The sequence below is a fragment of the Eleutherodactylus coqui genome, chromosome 3, assembly GCF_035609145.1.
Source record: "Eleutherodactylus coqui strain aEleCoq1 chromosome 3, aEleCoq1.hap1, whole genome shotgun sequence".
Lineage (NCBI taxonomy): Eukaryota > Metazoa > Chordata > Amphibia > Anura > Eleutherodactylidae > Eleutherodactylus > Eleutherodactylus coqui.
In genome coordinates this window covers 250,968,372-250,988,590 of record NC_089839.1, presented here as the reverse complement: position 1 = coordinate 250,988,590, position 20,219 = coordinate 250,968,372, and the positions used below count along the sequence as shown (strand labels likewise).

Here is a 20,219-nt window from a genome sequence, read left to right as displayed (position 1 = left end):
TTTTTCTAATCCTGGACAGCCCCCTTGGATTTATAAGATAATCTAATTGTCCCATTTAATCATATGATTTGTGTGCAGAATTATCTGAAAACAGGCAATCTTTCAATTATTAATCCTTTTGTGACCACTGATGGTAAACGTATCTCACCGCTGCCTGGGCTCTGTGCAGCAGCAACATAAATTTATGTCAGGCACTTCACAACCCTTCCCAGCTGGTAAACACTAGAGATGAGCGAGCGTAGTCGTCCGAGCTTGATGCTCGTTCGAGTATTAGGGTACTCAAGATGCTCGTTACTCGAGACGAGCAGCACACGTCCTGCTGTAGCTGCTAAAGGGAGAGTGTTAGGCTGTAGAGATGAGCGAGCACCAAAATGCTCGGGTGCTCGTTACTCGAGTCGAACTTTCAGTGATGCTCGAGAGTTCGTTTCGAGTAACGAACCCCATTGAAGTCAATGGGCGACTCGAGCATTTTCGTATATCGCCGATGCTCGCTAAGGTTTCCATTTGTGAAAACCTGGGAAATTCAAGAAAGTGATGGGAACAACACAGAAACGGATAGAGCAGGCGAGGGGCTACATGTTGGGCTGCATCTCAAGTTCCCAGGTCTCACTATTAAGCCACAATAGCGGCAAGAGTGGGCCCCCCCCCAACAATTTTTACTTCTGAAAAACCCTCATTAGCAAGGCATACCTTAGCTGAGCACCACACTACCTCCAAACCAAGCACAATCACTGCCTGCATGACACTCCGCTGTCACTTCTCCTGGGTTATGTGCTGCCCAACCCCCCCCCCCCCCCCCCCCCACGCACGACCCAGTGTATAAGTGCATCTGCCATGAGGATGAACCGGAGGCACACACTGCATAGGGTTGGCAGGGCCAGGCAGTGACCCTCTTTAAAAGGGGCGGGGCGATAGCCCACAATGCTGTAGAGAAGCAATGATAAATCCAATCCTGTGCCACCTCCATCAGGAGCTGCACACGTGGGCATAGCAATGGGGAACCCATGTGCCACACACTATTCATTCTGTCAAGGTCTCGCATAGCTCAATCCACACTGCAAGGGGAAAGCCATCTGCGCTCTGCCCCCTACCCAAGTCAGTCAGTGTCTTTGTGCCAGACAGGTCAAACACTGCGATGGGAGATACGTTTGCACCAACAGCATAGGTGGGTCCTAGGAAACCCAAGACATGAACCAAAAATTGATCTGAGCGACCAAACATGGCAGACTTGCACCGCGCCCACGACATAGGCCTCGGCCCACAGCTTCAGCAATCCTAGGCAGGAAGCGGACTTTAACTGCACCCAGGACATAGGCCTCTGCACAAACCCTCAGCAATCGCGGGCCTACAGCGGACTCCTATGCTAGCGTAGCTGTGCACGTCTCATTAGCGCTGTATTGCTCCTGTAGTTTGTCCCAATGCAGTGCCCCGGATAGTAGAGCTAACGTCAGATTAAATACAGGTGGGCTTCGGCCAACACTGCATGCCCCAGTCAGACCGGGTTTTTTTTATAAATAGTCACAGGCAGGTACAACTCCGCAATGGGAATTCCGTGTGCACCCACAGCATGGGTGGCTCCCTGGAACCCACCGGCGGTACATAAACATTAGGGAAAGTGCCGTCCTGCTGTAGCTGCTAAAGGGAGAGTGTTAGGCTGTAGAGATGAGCGAGCACCAAAATGCTCGGGTGCTCGTTACTCGAGTCGAACTTTCAGTGATGCTCGAGAGTTCGTTTCGAGTAACGAACCCCATTGAAGTCAATGGGCGACTCGAGCATTTTCGTATATTGCCGATGCTCGCTAAGGTTTTCATTTGTGAAAACCTGGGAAATTCAAGAAAGTGATGGGAACAACACAGAAACGGATAGGGCAGGCGAGGGGCTACATGTTGGGCTGCATCTCAAGTTCCCAGGTCCCACTATTAAGCCACAATAGTGGCAAGAGTGAGACCCCCCCCCCCCCCCCCCCCGCGCACTGTCAGCATAAAAATCGTTCTCCTCTGCCACAGTTGTAACAGCTGTGGCAGAGAAGAACGATGTTAGCCCATTGAATTCAATGGAGCCGGCAATATAGCCGGCTCCATAGAAAGCAATGGGCTGCCGGCGATCGCAGGATGAATTGTCGGGGAAGGGCTTAAATATATAAGCCCTTCCCTACAATTCATCCAGAAATGTGTAAAAATAAAAAAAATATATATACTCACCTTGTCCCGGCAGACGGAGTTCAGCACGGCCGGCCTGCAGTGGGTGTGAAGGGGGTGTGAGTCAGACCTGCCCCTGATTGGCTCAGCGCTGAGCCAATCAGAGGCAGGTCTCACTCACACCCATTCATGAATTCATGAATGGGTGAGTGAGTGCTGCCTCTGATTGGCTCAGGGGCAGCATAGCGTCCTCAGTCTGCAGTCATTTTACTGAGTATAGGGGCAGTACTGGTGAGGCAGGGACAGTGGTACAGGAAAAGAGATATACTGGCTACATAGGCAGTGGGCTTTTTCAAAAAAATTGGGAAAAAAAATACTATATTTGGGCTGCCTGTGACCGTGTTCAGTTTACTGCGTGTCTGCTGGGGGTAGTAGTCGCTCACTATTACCCAGCTAGGTGTTACTGCAGCCTTGCGCATAATTTTTTCTGGCTGCACTGTGCTTTCAATAACCACAGTCATCCTCCAACAGGGAAATCCATATACAGGCTATATAGGCAGTGGGCTTTTTCCCAAAAATTGGAAAAAAATACTATATTTGGGCTGCCTGTGACCGTCTTCAGTTTACTGCGTGTCTGCTGGGGGTAGTAGTCGCTCATTATGTTACTGGGGCCTGTCCAGACTGCTACTACTACTCAAATGGATCTAATACTGTGCTCCCCCTATACTGCTGCTAGTGATATGTTACTGGGGCCTGTCTAGACTGCTACTACTACTGAAATGGAACTAATACTGTGCTTCCCCTATACTGCTGCTTTGGAATTGTTACTGGGGCCTGTCTTGACTGCTACTATTACTGAAATGGGCGGTTGGGCAGCATGTTACCCAGGAGAAGTGGCAGCGGAGTGTCATGCAGGCAGTGATTGTGCTTTGTTGGAGGTAGTGTGGTGCTTAGCTAAGGTATGCCTTGCTAATGAGGGTTTTTCAGAATTAAAAATTGTTGGGGGGGGGGGGGCACTCTTGCCGCTATTGTGGCTTAATAGTGGGACCTGGGAACTTGAGATGCAGCCCAACATGTAGCCCCTCGCCTGCCCTATCTGTTTCTGTGTCGTTCCCATCACTTTCTTGAATTTCCCAGATTTTCACAAATGAAAACCTTAGCGGAGCATAGGTCCCATACAAAAATGCTCGAGTCGCCCATTGACTTCAATGGGGTTCGTTACTCGAAACGAACCCTCGAGCATCGCGGGAAGTTCGACTCGAGTAACGAGCACCCGAGCATTTTGGTGCTTGCTCATCTCTAGTAAACACCCAAACAGGCTGTTACTAACAGCCTGTTTGGATGCCATCATCGGGACCAGATTGATTCAGGTCCGATGATGTTATCAGTGACAGCCAATCACAGCATTGGCTGGAAATGTTTGTACACTGTAAACCTTCCCAGCTTTTCAGTGCTGTTTCTCTCTCTCATGTTCTCCTGTTCGTGTGAGATTGGAGGAGAGAGAATGAGAATGTAGTATGTAAAACACCACACATTAACCCTAAATGAACCTCTTCCACACATCAAGGGTTCTTTCCCACGAGTGTATATCGGACAGCCATTTTCACAGTCGGCCTATATCCGGTACAATATGATGCATTGGATATCAATGAATCAGATCACATGGCCGTATTCCTGTGTCGTAAAAGCGCCCAGCCAATATAGCACCATGCATTTTTACGTCGGGCCCAAAAGATAGTTCCAGTACCATCTTTTGGGTCGGAATAGGTCGGCCACTGCATGGCCTCCTATGGGAGCCAATGACAGCAGCCGAAGAGGGGAGCGTGATTGCTAAACTCCCTCCCTCTTCTCCATCTGCTTGCAATAGAAGGGTGTGGGATGGGGGGCAGAGATAAGCTCCTGCCCCCCCCCCCCCCCTTGTCCGCAGACTGCAATGTGAGGAGACGGAACAGGGCGGCGATTAGCTCTACCCCCTCCCATTGCTGGCTGTGGACAAGGGGTGGGAGGGGGCAGTAGCTTACCTCCGCCTCATCCCCTCCCATTGCAAGCAGCTAGAGGGGAGGAGAGAGGAGGTGAGCCAGCGAGGGAAAGGAAGGGCCATGGAATGGCGACCTTGGCATATATACGCCGAGGACCATGACATCTGAACGAGCACACAAACGTTAGATTTGTGTGCCCAATCACGAGTTTTTACTCCCCAGATCGTAGTGTAATCGGCCGCCGTGAAAACGGCAGCCGATATACACTTGTGGGAATAAAGCCCAACTAGGTCTACTACAGTCACCTATACTATTTAGTTAGTATAGGTGATTGTAAAGTTAAGGGTTCATTTTTAACAATTTATTTAGAAATAAATTCATAAGGGTATATTCACATGTAGCAGATTTTGGTGCAAATCTTCACCAAAATCAACAGCCTATTTTGGTGTGACAAAATCTATGTCAAAATCCACACCATTTGGACATCAGGTGCAGAAGTTGATTACTGCCCTTTGGATGCAGCCTGACTCTCCGAAATTAGGAAATTTTGTTGCAAAAATAAGAGAATGGGGGATATATCAAAAAAGAGGCTGTTTGAGAAAGTTTGATAAAATTTGAGGAGATGGTCCAATATATAGAATGAATTGAGTCCTGGTTGCGTCAAGAATGATATTGCAGAAAAGTTGATGGGTTTTAGAGAGCAGAGAGGGTCGAGAAGACAAAGAAGAGTTAGAGCTCCTGCAGATGAGCACAGGCATAGATTTCCTTGCGATAGCCTGATGCATCTAAGCTGTGAAGGGAGCGCTATCGTGGGCTATTACATGTGTATTGACGCTCTTTTCTTTACTTTTCTGCGCTGCCAAGACTGTTCACATCGGTGCAGGACTGTGATTTTGTTAACCCATAGACTCCTATACAGCATGTCATGTATTTTTTTGAGAGTGAAAAATTTGTGTGAAAAAAATGAATAATGTAAGAGAACCCATAAGAAGAAGCCCTTAGGTGTTTGGGCTTTTTTCTATGTACCTAAAATGTTTTTTTTTTTATGTGGGTGTGGGGTAGTGGTGATTATGATTTGCTTAAATATAGTTCTGATTGATCGTATTGTTTTGGTGAGGTAATGTTCTATGCATATTAGGCCTCATTCACACAAGCGCTGTTTTAGCGCAGTTTAGACGTGTGAAGAGATTGTGTTTAATAGAACCAATGGTTTCCTATAGAAACGTTTAGATGAAGGAATTGTAGGTGCGCTAAATACTCACACCTAACAAAGATAAGACATGTGCCTGCAATGCGCTCATCTAAGGTCTGTGGTGCGAGAAAAGATAGGACCTGACCCATCTTCGATGTGTGCTTTCCATAGGGAGCTGGAAAACACGCACCTCCGATCGTGTGAGCAGGCAATTTAACAGCTAACTAAAATAGCTGTAGATCACCCCTTCACGCAATCTTTAGTGCAGCGTAGCCATGATCTTTTCACACGCCTATATTTCTCTAAAACACTGCTTGTGTAAATGAGCCCTTAGGGTTCTTTCACACGAACGTGTATTGGCCGCCGTTTTCACGTCCGGACAATATTCGCTACGATCTGATGTATTAGATTCCAATGCATGAGAATACATGGCCATATTCCTGTGGCGTAAAAGCGCCTGGCTGGTCCAATATAGTGCCGGGCGCTTTCACGTAGAGCTGAAAAGATAGTCCTGGAACTATTTTTCTGGCCGAAATTCGTTGGCCACTGCATTGGCTCCTATGGGAGCCAATGATAGCGGCCAGAGAAGGGAGGTGGAGGGAGCTTAGCAGCGGGACTGCTCAACTCCCTGCCTCTTCTCTCCTCCCCTCTGGCTGATCGCCATGGAATGGGGCGGGACAGGGTCGGAGCTAAGCTCCCCCTGCTCCTCCCCCTACCATTCCTGGCTGTCGACCAGGGGCAGAGAGGGTGCTTAGCTCCATCTATGCCCCACCTACTCCCATTGCAAACAGCCAGAGGGAAGGAGAGAGGTGGTGAGCTGGTGAGGGAGAGGGAAGGGGAGGCAATGGCATTGTGGCCTCGGCGTATATGCACCAGGGCCTGTGCCATCTGAACGGGTGCACAAACTTTAGAGTTGTGCGCCAAGAGCAGGCTCTTTTGGCTCTTGTGAGCTCTCTTACGGGAATTGCTTTGAATATATGGTTCAGGTGGCTACGGTTAGCATGCAAAATCGTATTACTGGCAGATGGTTTACGATAGAGCCCAGTAATAATTTCATTTGTTAGTTTATTTTCTCGTATAGTGAGGTCTAGAAAAAGGGAGCCGAAGAGCCTGCTCATTTGAAGTTACTTATAAAGAAACAGAAAGATCAATTTGTGAAAGATTATATAAACGGGGTTATTCTAAGTGCATCCTAAATAGAGCATGTAATAAAATCAAACATCGAGGTTGGGACGAATTGTTAGGCAATAGAATACAAAGTGGTTCTGAAATTGAAGGAAAAAAATTGTTTCTCTCAACTCAGTAAAGCAACAGTTTTTATAGCATAAAAAAAACTTTTTTGTGCTCATTTACCTATTTTACAACAAGATGCCGACATTTGCAGCATTCTTGAAGGTGGAGTCTCCGTAGTAGCACGTAAAAATAGAAGTCTGAGTAACATTTTGTCTCCAGGCTTTTTTGTATCCAGTGACAAGAAAAACTGGTTAACCAAGGCTGTTTTTTTCTAATGTGGAGGTTTAAAATGCAGTGCATGCGGCATAGCTATTAAACCAATTTTTTTTTTGAATAACCAAAATAATAAGGAATAGAAAATAAAAAAAAATACATCAATTGCAATTCAACTAATTTAATACACATCATAGAATGTTTTGAATGCAATATACAATATGTTGGTTGCACTTCCAGAAAAGCAAAAATACGCATAAGTGAACATTTAAGAAGTATTAGAAACTTAATTTCTTCTTATTCTGGTACGGCCAAGCATTTTACTGAGCAACACGGAGGTGACACACACAATTTTAAATTATATGCCACAGAATTAGTCACAGATATAAGGAGACAAAGTGTTAGTCATGAGACAATTCTTAAACGAGAGGCTTTTTGGATAATGAATTTAAAAACCAGAATACCATCAGGCATGCATGCCAAGACTGATTTGTTCTGTGTCTATTGATGTAGTGAGGTTAATATAGTTTTTTTAACCCCTTAGTGACCAAGCCTGTTTGCGCCTTAATGACCAGGCCAAATTTTGCAAATCTGACACGTGTCACTTTAACATGGAAAAACACCAGAAAGGTTTTGCATATCCAAGCGATTCTGACATTGTTTTTTCGCCACATGTTGTACTTCATTTAGGCAGAAAAAATAGATCAATAGAATTTGTGTTTCTTTATTAAAAGCGCCAAAATTGGGAAAGTTTTGAAAAAAATCGTCATTTTTTTACATTTCCAACTGCAATATCTTAAATATGTGCAAACATAATATAGAAATTTTTGCTAAGATATATATTTCCACCAGTTTACTTTATTTTGGGCGCACATTGGAAAAACTTTCGTTTTTTTAACCATTTAGGAGACGTACAAATTTAACATTACTTTTTAGCATTTGGAGGAACACTTTGTTTTTCTACACCAAGCCAAGATTGAAAAGGCTCATGAGTGTCAGAATAACAGATACCCCCACAAATGACCCCATTTTAAAAACTACACCCCTTAGTGTATTCACTGAGGGGTGTCATGAGTATTTTGACCCCAAATTTTTTTTCAGGAATTAATTCAATTTAGAGGAGAAAAAGTAAAATTTCATATTTTTGCAAATCTGTCATTTTAAAGACATATTTTGTTTCCTATAGTTTACATGAAAATGAGGATTTACACCCCAAAATGGATACCCGTTTCTCCCTTGTTCAGAAATATACCCATTGTGGCCCTAATGTTATATCTAAGTCCACAACGGGGCCCAAAATGAAAGGAGTAGCCCCATAGCACACATGTAGAGTTCTTGAGCGCCCAAAACCATAAAAAGCACCCACAAATGACCCCATTTTGAAAACAAGACCCGTTAAGGAATTTTTCTAGGGGTGTACTGCATATTTTGACCCCACAGTTTTTGAATGAATTTAAGCAAAGCAGAAGGAAAAAATTGTGATTTTCGTTTTTTTTGGCAATTCTGTCATTTTAAAAACAGCTTTTTTTGTACAGCACACATATGAATGAAGACTTGCACACAAAAATGGATACCCCTGTTGGTCCTGTGTTCAGAGACATACCCATTGTGGCCCTAATCTTATGTCTGGATGCACAACAGGGCCCAAAATGAAAGGAGTAGTCAGTGGCTTTCAGAACATAGATTTTGCTTGAACTCCTTTTAGGCCCCATTGCCCACTTGTAGAGTTCTTGAGCGCCCAAAACCAAAGAGAACCCCCACAAATGACCCCATTTTGAAAACTAGACCCCTTAATGAATTTATCTAGCGGTGTACTGTGTATTTTAACCCTATATTTTTTGAATAGATCTAAGCAAAGCAGTAAGAAAAAAATTACGATTTTCATTTTTTGGGCTATTGCGTTAATTTAAAAACAGGTTTTTTTTTTACAGCACATGTATAAATGAAGATGTTCACCCCAAAATGGATACCCCCGTTTGTCCTGTGTTCAGAAACATACCTATTATGGCCCTAATTTACTTACAGGACCCATGGCAAGGCCTATAAAGGAGGGAACACCCATTGGATTTCAGGGCACAACTGAATAAATTCCAGGCCCCATTGCTTATTTGTACGGAATAAAAATTGACTCCCTAAAAATCCCCCCCCCCCACACACACACACACTCCGTGCCCTTTTCAGCGTTCACAAGTCTTAGATAAAAGTTATGATGTGAACTGTGTGGTATTTCCGAAGACATGGGTAATTACGGAGGCTGTTTGGAATGGGCCCATGGGGCAATAAAACCGTGTATCCCCCTTCCTCTCATGCTTTTTGGGGGTCATTTCTTGACCTCAGTGGTGGGTATGGGGTGTAAAAATTGGCACTCTGTGAGTCTCCGTAAGTTTGCTGAGGTGCGGCGGTCTCACACAGAAGGCGCTCAACAAGGTGCGTAAAATACGCATTACAGGTAGCGGTCTGAATAACGCCGAGCTCACGCAGCCGTAGGTGGAATCTGCTTGCAGAGGCCCGCAGCGAATCCCAGCTGTGAGCCCGGCTGTGACCATGCGTACGGCCGCGTAATGTACTGCACATAACTGCCTACTCACACAGGCGGTCATGCGCAGTACCTTTTTCTTTTTTGCAGTTCCCGCACCGTCACTTAGCGATGACGTGGGTACCCGCAGCCCGTATACAACGTAGTTGCGTATGGGCAGCGGGTATATCCATGACCATGGAGCATAATAGGCTCTATGCTGCGGATAGCCGCGGTAAAATAGAACCTGCTGCGTTCTCTTTACTGCGAGTGGATTACGCAGTTCCGACCCCACGAATGTGAGCGGAATTGTGTAATCCAATGCGATTGATCTGCATAATACCGCGGATCAGACGCATGCGGAATCCGTAATTCCTATCCAGCCATGTGAGACCGACCTAAGGTAGATCGCTACTTTTTTTTATTACGTGACCAGGGACCGCTCAACGAGGCCACCTCTCACTGCTCCTGGCTCTCAGCGACCGTTGGTCGCTGGGAGTAAGGAGATTTTAAGTTTCCCCGACTCCTGCGCATATGTCTGGTATTTTGCCGGCGGTCGCATGTGCAGAATCCGGGTAAGTTCACGGATGAGGATCGCGTCAGGGTGCAAATACAGAGGCCTCCGATCACATCGGTGAGGGGAGATGAAACTAACTTTTTAAAATTTTTTTTACGTGATCGCCATTATCCATTGGATAATGGCGAACACATGATCAGGAACCGCTAACCGCGGCCCCCCGTGAAATTTCCAGGCTCTTGGCTAAGTTTTGTAGCCAAGAGCAGGGAGATTTTAAGTTATCCTGGCAATCTACGGCTTTTGCGCATGCGTCTGCCGCTTTGGCGACGGCCACATGCGCAGAAGCTGTGGTAAGGTCCGCGGATAAATCTGGGGGCCTCAGGTACGTAATTTCATCCTCCCTCACGTATATGATCCATGAGGGGAGATGAAATGTAAGCGTTTTAAACTTTTTAAAGTAAAAAAAATTGTTTTAAAACTTTTTTACACTTTTTTTTTACTTTAAATGATCACTGCTATCCATTGGATAACAGTGATCATCTCTGCAGGGACATCCCTCTGCTCCTGGCTACATGGCAGCCAGGAGCAGAGGGATGTTAAATTTCCCAGGTCCTGAGCCCCTCTGTGCACGCGCCCGATGTCAATCATCGGGCGCACATGAGCAGAAGGGGACTCTGGTCCTGGAAGACCGGCACACCGCTGAGGACCGGGGGTGAGTATTTTCACCTCCCCTCATGGATCCGATCCATGAGGGGAGGTGAAATTAACTTTATTTTTACTTTTTTAAAACTTTTTCGTGATCGCCGATTGCGGGTCCGGGGACCACTCGCCGCGGTCCCCGGGGCATCTGCTGGTTCCCGGCTACCTTCAGAGGCGGGAACCAGGAAATTTCAAACTCCCCGGGGTTCCTATTCTTCTGTGCAAACGCGTGACGTCATTCGTCTGGCGTACGCATGCACAGAAGAGCCGCGCCGGGTCCCGGAGGACCCATTCTCCGCGGCAGACATCAGGGAAGCCGGGTGAGTATTTTCAGCTGCCCTGATGGATCCAATCCATCAGGGCAGCTGAATCTTTAACTTTTTAAACTTTTTTTAAAAACTTTATTGCGATCGGCGCTATCCATCGGATAGCGCTGATCGCAATGCCGTGGGGGACTGCCCGCAGCCCAGGATGACAGCTCCATGCTGTCAGCTACCTGCGGGCACTGACAGCATGGAGCTGTCACGTCCAGAGCCCACGGGGCTTTATTCTCTGCAGGACGCATGTTTTTACGTCCTTAGAGAATAAAGCCCACTTAGGTAGGATGTAAAAAGACTATGGGCTGGTCGTTAAGGGGTTAACAAATATCCATAAAATTATTAGAAAGATCAATATAAAATAAAAGTAAGGTGGCTAAAGTCTTGCAAATTCAGGGTTAATAAAATGGTTATAAAAGTCCCATTTAAATAGGAAGGATTTAACCTTCTATGTATAATGACAATAAAGTTACAGTCAAATCAAGTTTTTACTTTGTGGATTGTCTGATTTCCAGACTGATTTAAAATGAAAGCATATTGGAATATGTATTTATCTACACACCAAGCCACAAACTGAAGCGATTTAAAGGTCTCTCTCTTTGAAATGTCTTTTTGTACACATGCCAAAACTTGTAGCATCTTAATCAGACATTGATCTCTTTGTATAAATTACAACCACATGGGTGTTAATCAACAAACCAAACAGCCCCTTACAGGGAGAGCAGATATACAATAGCTGGGGTTAGATGACATTACAGACTTAATGCATATCAGGTGTTTTTAATTGTCTTATAGAACTTTATGAACTCAGAAACTTCAGATATACAGAATATTAGGAAAGTAATAAAAGCAATAGAAATACACACTTACTATTTGATGCCAGATCCTTATTCTAGATGAAGACAGACAAGTATCCTTTACTTGACAAGAGTAATGCTTGTGAATACAGTGAAAGGAGAGTACAAGAACATATTGTGCTCTTTTGAAGTCTCTTATAATTTGCAACATTCCTTTTGGCAAATGTTGTGCTTTTACTCCACCCATTGCAAAAGAATCTCTTTGTAATAGCAGGGCAATAACAGGAGACTCAGCCTCCTTTGTAGAAAACACCTCAATGCATTTTGAATCAGTGCCATATTAGGACTTCTGTGTGACCTTCCTAATGCTAAACCAAATGTAGCAATGGGCAAAAACAGCAGAAAATTCACAATTTATGAAAACCCTATCAGCTGTACATCTATTTCTGAAAAAGACTAAGCACATTATATAAATGGCTAATTGATTTCATATTAAGAGATACTTCGGGCAAACGTATTTGCGCCCAAAAATGTGTGTGTAAAACAGACAATACAATGATTTCAATGGGTTCATTCTCATTTCCTTTCAATGTGCATACAAATGCCCAATACACCACACAATTCTGTGAATGAGAGAACACATCTGGACCTCATTAAGCTAATTTGAATTAAGCTGTTTTGAATGAGTGTGTGAACAGGCCCTGCGTGCTTAAAAAGTATAGTGCTATATCTTGATCAAACTTGTTCACTGCGCAAATATGTTGTGCTGAAGCGTACACAATTGCGCATACTCCTGTATGAAGCCTAATAAGATGCTGGACAACTTTCTCGGCTTGTTCTAAAAGTATGGTTCCAAGCAGAGGCGTAAATTAAAGCTCCTGGGCCCCAATGTAAAATTTGTAACAGGGCCCCCAACTATAATGCTTTATTCATAGTATTTGGCTCCTTATATGGAGACGAGAGGCCTTATGAGCCCCCTAAGGCGCCTGGGCGCAACTGCATCCTCTATAGTTACACCCCTGGTTTCAAGGACTTTGGCAGTGAACCCATTAGTTTTGGGAAACTTTTGCACAAAATATAGATTAACCCCAAAAAGATAGTTTCAATACACAGATTAGGAATATATATAAAAAAATCTTTATTTACCAGTCATATTAAAACATTTCTATTTAAAATTTACCAGTTTCACAAGAGTGCAGCCCTCACACAAAAACAGTGCATCATCAGTCAAATATGCATTAGTATAATGGTTGATGTCCCATATGCGTGTTACAATGTATAACAAGCATCATATCAAAATACATAAATAGCAGTTGCATATTACAACACAAAGTAAATGAGCATACTTATACAATATACAGTACCAACCTAGATAAATACCCCAGCACAGTGTTTTGCCCAATAGATGGAGTACATAATATAGGATGCAAAAATTAAAAAGAATCAAATATATGCAACTGGAGTAATTTGAGTCCACCAAAGGGAATAATTCTAATAGTGCCCCCTACCTCCCGTAGAGCTTCTTTCAGCTGTGGTAATGCTGCTGTCCTCTTTGTGCTCTTGGGACTTGTGGTTCTGTGGGTTTCCAGGAGCACACTACTGCAGGTGTGATTGATATGGCTGGCTGATGGTGTGGAGTTCTCCAGCCAATCACCATTGGTCTGCTGCATATAATTACCAGCCCCTCTTACTAGAGAGTGCTAGTCAGTTATTCTTCCTTTATCCCATTCCCACTCAGAGCTTGCGGTTATATGTGATGTTAGTCTGAAGTGTTTCTTCCACCTACCCTGAGGATGACCTGGACACTTGCATTCCCCACTTGCATGTTATGCAGGCCCCTTCTCCCTTTCCCTTTGACAAGTGTGGCCCCCATAACACTTGCACTAGTTTCTGTTTTATATATGTATGTCTGAGAATTCTGAGTGGGGTTTCTGTATGTTTGGTGGTGTGAATAGCAATGTGTTCAGTGTCTCTGTGGGTGACCAGACATTGGGTGTGAACAGTTACTTGTTCCGGGTGTATGTCCCTTGTTTATTGGTGCATGTGAATGGTGTTCTGACTCTTACCATCTATGGCAAATTAAGACCCTAGGTTCCAGTGTGCAGTCATCCCTATTGGGATGATCACCTTGCTTGTAGGCAGGACTCCTGGGGTTAAGTTATCTTGTTGGAGTAGAGTCCCTTGTAATGGGCTTGTGAGTTTACGTACTTTGGACAAATTACTGACTAATACCTTGTATTTATTAGCAGTTCTATCTGCTGATGTATGTTGATATTATTGGTAAATTGTGTTACGGTACTAGTGGGGTGCGTAGGTACGCACAGCGCGGAGCTCCCTGATCTAAACCCACGCCACTGTCCCTTTCTGGAGATATCCCTGATGGTGGACACGTCCAGGCCGCCAACTCTGACCCTACACTTCCTAGAGGGGAAACGCAGGGACCGCAGTACCTATGCAAGAGAATACTACCCACTAGTACAGACAGGAAGGCAGATGACAAAACCCTGGCTGATAACAGAAAGTAAAGCAGGCAATAGCAAGGTCTAGAGGACAAGCTAACAGAAGCAAAACAAGGCAGACTGGAAAACCCTGGCTGATTACAGCAAGGGGTCCAGATTACCAGCAGGTCAGTGTAGCTGGGCTACTAAGCTGACACTGAAAACTGAAGACAAAGTATAAGACACTGAAAACTGAAGACAAAGTATAAGACACTGAAAACTGAAGACAAAGTATAAGACACTGAAAACTGAAGACAAAGTATAAGACACTGAAAACTGAAGACAAAGTATAAGACACTGAAAACTGAAGACAAAGTATAAGACACTGAAAACTGAAGACAAAGTATAAGACACTGAAAACTGAAGACAAAGTATAAGACACTGAAAACTGAAGACAAAGTATAAGACACTGAAAACTGAAGACAAAGTATAAGACACTGAAAACTGAAGACAAAGTATAAGACACTGAAAACTGAAGACAAAGTATAAGACACTGAAAACTGAAGACAAAGTATAAGACACTGAAAACTGAACACAAAGTATAAGACACTGAAAACTGAACACAAAGTACAAGCCACAGAAAAACTGAACAATAGAACAAAGTACAGGACCGACAGCCAGCAGGTCAGAGCAGCTGGACTACTCTAAGGTCACTGAAAAACTGAACAATAATCGGCCCCTCCCAGGCAGCCAGAGCTGGATCTTATAGGGAGGCGGGAGGAGCAGATAGGTAGATAGACCTGTCAATCACCAGCACACTACTCAGACACATAGTAATTAACCTGACTGAAAGGCACAGAAGCTGTTAACCCTGGCTTGTCTGGACAGAGCAAGGTGTGCTGGCAAGATTAACTATGAGCTGACAGGCGTAACATTGTGTTTTTTGGGCGCTTGTCAGTCGTTGTTTTTTTGCATGCACATTCGGTGTATCTGTTATAGCATTACAGTACAGATTGTTGTTGTATATGCGTGTTCTCTTTCCCTGTGTGAACACAACCTTACTTTCATCTTGGGCGGTGTGAGAGTGGTGCGTCCAATACTCAGGGTGAATGTCTAGCCCATGTTTGCGTTGGGTCCGTGTAGGTCATTGTCCTCACAGCCTGAATGGACATGACAGCAGGTTAGGAAGGACTGGGGATGGGAGTCATCCATTCTAACAACTATGGCAGTCCCAGCAGCCAGACCCCACCTATAATATTTATCACCCATCTATAATTGATAATGTCTACAATACCTCTTTATAAAAGAAAAAAAAGCTATGAAAGTGTAACATCCCGTGGTCCCAGGGCCACCACCATCGATGGTTTGCTACCTTTTAACATGCACAGTATATTTTTATAAAAAAAACTAGTGCGGAAAACTCCTTCATCTCCTTCCCAACACGGGCAATTCATGGGCCAGTAGTTTCTGCATCGCACCACACATGCACACCACTGAATACCGGGTTCTCAGAAACTAAACCTCAGAGTGAGATCTCGGCTGTAACTTAAAGCTTAGCTCCGATCCTGGTGATTTAACCCTGCATATGTAGACAGCGGCATCTATAGGGTTTGGAAAGAGAAAGGGCTCCTTTCTTCTCCCCATTGGCACTTCTGCCAAGAGATTACTGGGGGGAAGAGGCAATGAATGCCATGGCAAGCAGTGCTTAGACCATGACTTCCAGGTCTGCCATGTACGGTGGTCTGTGAATGTCAGTACAGCTTGTTACTGTCAGTGATGAACTGCCAATGGCCCCCTGCACAAGGTGTGGAAATTCCGTGGCAGGATTTCCCACAGAATTTCCGCCCGTGCCCGCCTGCATAAGATTGCAGGAGTAAAAATACACGCAGAAAACAAATCGTGGCATCTTCTATTTCTGTGCGGGTCTCGCAGAGGCCCGCACAGTAATGTCACTCCCGGCGCGCCAGCTGGGCAGCAGCCGGCACATCATAGAGCCAGAGCCGCGGGAGCAGGTGTGAGCCGCACTGGTCTCCGAAGGAACGCAGGTCGGAACCGCTGCGAGAATCCTCGCAGGGGATCCGACCCGGGCACCTGCAGACAGCCAATGTGAGTTATTATACTGTACTACATATGTATTACACTGTATACTTATAGAACGAACAAATGTGGTACATTAAAAGATATAATAAAAAAATATTTTACGTGCAAACCCTGCCCCCCCCCCAAAAAAAAAAGAATAAAAAAATCTTAAAATCACAGTTTTTCCAATGAAACGCAATTATTGGAAAAATGCTAAATAAAAATTTACCCACAAAGATTTGGTATTGATGCATTCGTAACAACTGGTACTATAAAATTATCATATTATTCCTCTGAGGTTGTGGAATAGTGTTAAAGAAAAAAAGCAATCAAAGTTGTATGCATCCCAATATGGTACGAAAGAAAATATCAACTTGGCCTGTAAAAATCCTGTCCTTTCATAGGTCCAACTCTCTAAATACTGTTTATGCAAAAACACTCTCGAAAGCACTTGCATAAGTAAAAGCATTCCAAAGTTATTATTACTTAGGCTACCTACACACGGGCCAGGCAATGTGCGTTTTCACACCGATGCAAGGCGTTTTTCTGCCAAAAACATCTCTAATCATTTCTGTGAAGTAACGATGCTCAGGCACAGCTTTCAGGTGCATCAGAGGATCAGCAAGTCTCTCCCATTGTTCTCAATAGGAAATCTCCCATCACACGCCATACAATGTGTTTTACTGTCTCATTGTAAACCATGGACGATCCAAGGAATGTGAAAAGATGGGACATGCAACAATTTTTTTCCCTGCATCGAATTGCTCATATATATGACTCCATTTAAAAGAATGGGGTTCATATTTGCATGAGATTTGTGAGTCTCGCAACGCACAAATCTCACTCGAGATTCTAGGTCATATGAAACTAGCCTTAGAGTGACATATGTCAAATTTAAAGAATGAAGCCTGGTCAGGAAGGTCAAGACTGGCTGCAGGGAGAAGGAGTTAATAATCATGTTACTCATTTTTTCAGTGGCTTTCCTCCACAATTTACCATGCGTTTACTACATGATCGATATAACATTTTTACTAACAATGATTTACTACTCTACAGGACGTAAGTGTGTAATTATTGTGTAGCATGCGTCATTACTCAGTAGGGCACAGAATGTGGTTCAAAAAATTGTGGTTTGCAAAGACAAGTGTAGGTCAAAAATCTTAAACCACATTCCTTATTCTGACAAACAAAAATGTCACTGGCGTTTCAAGAAAATATAACTTTCAAGTACTTTAGATAATGTAAATGCATTTCAGTTAATTGAAACAGGTGTTTATTAATGTAATAACATTAGAGATGAGCGAACGTACTCGTCCGAGCTTGATATTCGTGCGAATATTAGGGTGTTCGCGATGCTCGTTACTCTTAACGAGCACCACGCGGTGTTCCGGTTACTTTCAGTTTCCTCTCTGAGACGTTAGCGCGCTTTTCTGGCCAATTGAAAGACAGGGAAGGCATTACAACTTCCCCCTGTGACGTTCAAGCCCTATACCACCCCCCTGCTGTGAGTGGCTGGGGCGATCAGATGTCACCTGAGTATAAAAGTCGGCCCCTCCCGCGGCTCGCCACAGATGTCTTGTGAGTTAGCTGAGGGAAAGTGCTGCTGGTGCCGGAGCTGCTGTAGGGAGAGTGTTAGTAGTGAGTGTAGGCTTCAAGAACCCCAACGGTCCTTCTCAGGGCCACATCTATCCGTGTGCAGTACTGTGGAGGGTGCTGTTAGCAGTGTTGCACAAATTTTTTTTTTCCAAAATCGGCAGTCTGCAGAGCATTGCGCCTTGCAGTAATACTACAGGGACAGAAGTGGTACTTAGGTAGGGAGAGTGTTAGGAGTGAGTGTAGGCTTCAAGAACCCCAACGGTCCTTCTTAGGGCCACATCTATCCGTGTGCAGTACTGTGCAGGCTGCTGTTAGCAGTGTTGCATATTTTTTTCTTTTCAAAATCGGCTGTCTGCAGAGCATTGCGCCTTGCAATAATACTACAGGGAGAGAATTGTGTAGGCAGGGCCAGAAGACATATATTATTGATTGAATATAGTCAGTGGGCCCTCCGTTTCCCAAAAAGGGAAACATTCTATTTGTCCTGCAGGCTTGCGCCAATTTATTTGCTGCCTGTGAAAAGTCTCCGCTGTGCTGCACTTCATATAACTGCATTTCTGTGCAACACATATCTTATCTGATTGAATATAGTCAGTGGGCCCTCCGTTTCCCAAAAAGGGAAACATTCTATTTGTCCTGCAGGCTTGCGCCAATTTATTTGCTGCCTGTGAAAAGTAACTGCTCTGCTGCACTTCATATAACTGCATTTCTGTGCAACACATATCTTATCTGATTGAATATAGTCAGTGGGCCCTCCGTTTCCCAAAAAGGGAAACATTCTATTTGTCCTGCAGGCTTGCGCCAATTTATTTGCTGCCTGTGAAAAGTAACCGCTCTGCTGCACTTCATATAACTGCATTTCTGTGCAACACATATCTTATCTGATTGAATATAGTCAGTGGGCCCTCCGTTTCCCAAAAAGGGAAACATTCTATTTGTCCTGCAGGCTTGCGCCAATTTATTTGCTGCCTGTGAAAAGTAACCGCTCTGCTGCACTTCATATAACTGCATTTCTGTGCAACACATATCTTATCTGATTGAATATAGTCAGTGGGCCCTCCGTTTCCCAAAAAGGGAAACATTCTATTTGTCCTGCAGGCTTGCGCCAATTTATTTGCTGCCTGTGAAAAGTCTCCGCTGTGCTGCACTTCATATAACTGCATTTCTGTGCAACACATATCTTATCTGATTGAATATAGTCAGTGGGCCCTCCGTTTCCCAAAAAGGGAAACATTCTATTTGTCCTGCAGGCTTGCGCCAATTTATTTGCTGCCTGTGAAAAGTAACTGCTCTGCTGCACTTCATATAACTGCATTTCTGTGCAACACATATCTTATCTGATGAATATAGTCAGAGGGCCCTCCGTTTCCCAAAAAGGGAAACATTCTATTTGTCCTGCAGGCTTGCGCCAATTTATTTGCTGGCTGTGGAAAGTAACCGCTCTGCTGCACTTCATATAACTGCATTTCTGTGCAACACATATCTTATCTGATTGAATATAGTCAGTGGGCCCTCCGTTTCCCAAAAAGGGAAACATTCTATTTGTCCTGCAGGCTTGCGCCAATTTATTTGCTGCCTGTGAAAAGTCTCCGCTCTGCTGCACTTCATATAACTGCATTTCTGTGGAACAGATTTCTTATCTGATTGAATATAGTCAGTGGGCCTTTTCTTTTTAAAAAAAGGGAAAAATTCTATGTGCCCTGCCTCTGTCAGTCCTCAGCATTCTGTGTACGTGTGTGGTGGGTGGAGATAGTAAACAAATCATACGCAGCCAGCTACGTTTAACAGCAGGCTTGCGCCAATTTATTTCCTGCCTGGGAAATCAAATCACTAGTAATACACCATGCTGAGGGGTAGGGGTAGGCCTATAGGACGTGGACGCGGGCGAGGACGCGGAGGCCCAAGTCAGGGTGTGGGCACAGGCCGAGGCAGGGCCAGGGCCAGACCGTAGAGGCAGGGCCAGACCGAATAATCCACCAACTGTTTCCCAAAGCGCCCCCTCGCGCCATGCCACCCTGCACAGGTCAGGGTGCTCTACGGTGTGGCAGTTTTTCACAGAGACGCCTGACGACCGACGAACAGTGGTGTGCAACCTTTGTCGCGCCAAGATCAGCTGGGGAGGCACCACCAACAGCATGCGCAGGCATATGATGGCCAAGCACCCCACAAGGTGGGACGATGCCCCTTCACCGCCTCCGGTTTGCACCACTGCCTCTCCCCCTGTGCCCCAACCTGCCACTGAGATCCAACCCCCCTCTGAGGACACAGGCACTACCGTCTCCTGGCCTGCACCCACACCCTCACCTCCGCTGTCCTCGGCCCAATCCAGCAATGTCTCTCAGCGTAGCGTTCAGACGTCGCTAGTGCCACAGTTTGAGCGCAAGCGCAAGTACTACGCCACGCACCCGCACGCTCAAGCGTTAAACGTGCACATTGCAAAATTGATCAGCCTAGAGATGCTGCCGTATAGGCTTGTGGAAACGGAGGCTTTCAAAAGCATGATGGC

At 44.8% G+C, this 20,219-nt stretch overlaps 1 protein-coding gene across 2 annotated transcripts in view; it reads right to left on the bottom strand.

Annotated features, from left to right (window-relative positions):
* LOC136621639 (dimethylaniline monooxygenase [N-oxide-forming] 2-like) overlaps window positions 1–13,215 on the bottom strand; it is a 43,333-nt gene extending 30,118 nt beyond the window's left edge. The window contains exon 1 of one of the 2 annotated variants that reach the window (XM_066597277.1): window positions 13,109–13,215. The gene's annotated coding sequence lies outside the window, so the exon portion shown is untranslated. Of the gene's footprint in view, window positions 1–11,673; window positions 11,828–13,108 lie in introns of those variants that run through there. The other variant, XM_066597276.1, reaches the window with a different exon arrangement.
* Between the last annotated feature and the right edge of the window lie 7,004 nt (window positions 13,216–20,219).